Genomic DNA, 2,567 nt, shown 5'->3' on the forward strand with positions numbered 1-2,567 from the left:
GGGGGGGGGGGGGGAAGGGCAGTTTTTTTTTTTTTTTTTTTTTTTTATCTTGGTACTTCATTCTAGGGTGGCAAAACAGAAGAAGTTACACAATTCCTCCAATTATTATTTGCTATGCGAAAAAAATTGCAATAGACCTATTAGATTAAGGATTTAATCCTGATGGTGTATTAGAATATTTTTAAGGACAAGGCGCTCATTCAATGAAAATTATGCCTGTTTCTTTTCCTTTGGCAGCAGCTCATAATACTTGCATAAATGTGACTTTCCAAGCCTTCAGCAGATTTCAGGCATGCATAAACTCAGTCATATCTCTTTGCAAAGGATCAGCCCACTGAGTGATCAAAAAGCTTGGTCAGGTTTTCTTTCTGAAGTATACAACAATACAATATTGGAAATTCTATGATTTTTTGAAACTTCAGATAATTTGAGCATAAAAAATTAATTATAATTATAAATAATGTATATACAGGTAGTATTTGAGTATATTCTTTATAATCAGCACTATCACACAGAGCATAGCCCACAGCTTACTCTCATGATGTCTCCAAGCACATCACTCTGTATGTGAAATGCATACAGGCTTACCGATACATTTCCTAATGCATCTGAAAATGAGTACAATCAGGTAGAGAATACCGGATTAGCTGGCTGAGCAAACTCCCCAACAAAGGATACAGATTAACACAGATTTACTAGATAAGAGTGAAACCCTAAAAAATAGCATACAACTAAGTGTACAGTAAACCAGACTGCTTAAGCAGCGAAAAGTGGCTCTTCACCCTGTAGAGGGATGAGGAGAAAGGGCATACAAGGACAAGTGAAACTATCCAATAGTTCAAGCACAAAGTCAGTATTTGCTGTAGCACTAACTACAAAGATGCACTCATACAATCATGAAAGAAAAAAAAGCACCAAAACAAAACCAAAAACCACCAACCTACCCCTAATTCTTTTCTCCATACAACTCTGCAGCCTCAAAATCAATTACGTTTTTAGAGCAAACAACAAGCAAAGTTTTGGAATTTATATATCCTTGGGAGGTTGAAGGTTATGTACAAGGTTTCATAACTACAACTTCCCCAAAACTTCATTTTGCCATCACAAAGAGCTCAGCTTTGCCTTCGTTCCATTTCTGACTAAAACACCTCATGACAGGTTTATAGTATTAATTTCCTCTTCTACTGCACTCCTTATAAATGTTTTCTTTACAGCATAAATCACATTCCCAGCACTAGATAAGTAAAGACTCGTATAGATCACTTTCCTGGATTTTATATCACAAGCATCCTGTAACAGATTAGTGTTCTCTATTGATTATTCACAATGACAGGCCTTAATGACCTGAGGCAGTCTAATGACCAGAGAAATGAAATGGTGATAAAACGTAAAGAACTTCAAATTAAATTATTTCTTAGGACAATTACTAATATGGTCACAGGGATTTCTAAGGGATATCACTGGTTTTCGAAAGGAAGTTAATCCTGCTAGTAATATTTGTTTTCTTTCAGTTTTAGTAATGTACTTCCAGACACATAGATGAGCCTAAGGTCTATTTGTTTTTCAGAATGACTTTATCTCTTGGGCTCTTAAATAAGAGGTACTAGCTTTGTGAATCTGGGAAAAAAATAAAATATCTGCGGAGTCTGAAATCAGTCCACCCTACCTACAGATTTTTTCAGCCTGTGCTACAACCCAGACTGTCGATTCAAGGACCCTGAAACTAAACAGCACTATCACTCACCCTTGTCATCAGCATCAATGCTCAAATATAAATCCAGCCTCTGCAGGAACCCCTAGGCAGCTGTGCCAGGGGAGGCTGGGTGCTCAGAGCGAGACACAAATCCCATTCTCCCCTACTACATATAGCCCCCAGCAGGCCAGTGAGACCCATGGACTCCAGGTGGGAGTCAGGACCATTATTCCAAATAGTCAACTAGAGCAGCAGCTGAACTCCTGCTATTTCCAGGACACCTATGCTTTGCGTCTACTCAATGCCCTCTAGGGCTGACTCTACGTGTTCTTCAAGTGTTCAGCCCTGGTGCATTGGCACAAATGTGGAGGTCTCCAACACACTGAAGGCCACACATCAAATTCAGAGCACCACTTTAGCCAAAAATATTTTATTTGTAATTGTTTTTACTGAGGTAAAAGCATGTGACTTTTGGAGGAAAACCACGGGACTCAGTAATAAAATATGTACCCCCGCTGATGAGCGAGACGGGCAAGCTGGTAACAGCAGATGAGAAGAAGGCTGAGGTACTCAACACCTTTTTTGCCTCAGTCTTCACTGGCAGCCTCTCTCCTCACCCCTCCTGAGTTGATGCATGGCATGAGGGGGACCGGGAGGGCAAAACCCCTCCCGCTGTAGAAGATCGGGTTTGTGACCTCCTGCGGAACCTGAATGCACATAAGTCCATGGGCCCTGATGAGATGCATCCCAGAGTCCTGAGGGAATTGGCTGATGTAGTCACCAAGCCCCTCTCCATGATATTTGAAAAGTCATGGCAGTCAGGTGAAGTCCCTGGTGACTGGAAAAAGGGAAACATTGTACCCATTTTCAAAAA

The sequence above is a fragment of the Egretta garzetta genome, unplaced genomic scaffold (genome assembly GCF_000687185.1).
Source record: "Egretta garzetta isolate BGI_Z169 unplaced genomic scaffold, ASM68718v1 scaffold23, whole genome shotgun sequence".
NCBI lineage: Eukaryota > Metazoa > Chordata > Aves > Pelecaniformes > Ardeidae > Egretta > Egretta garzetta.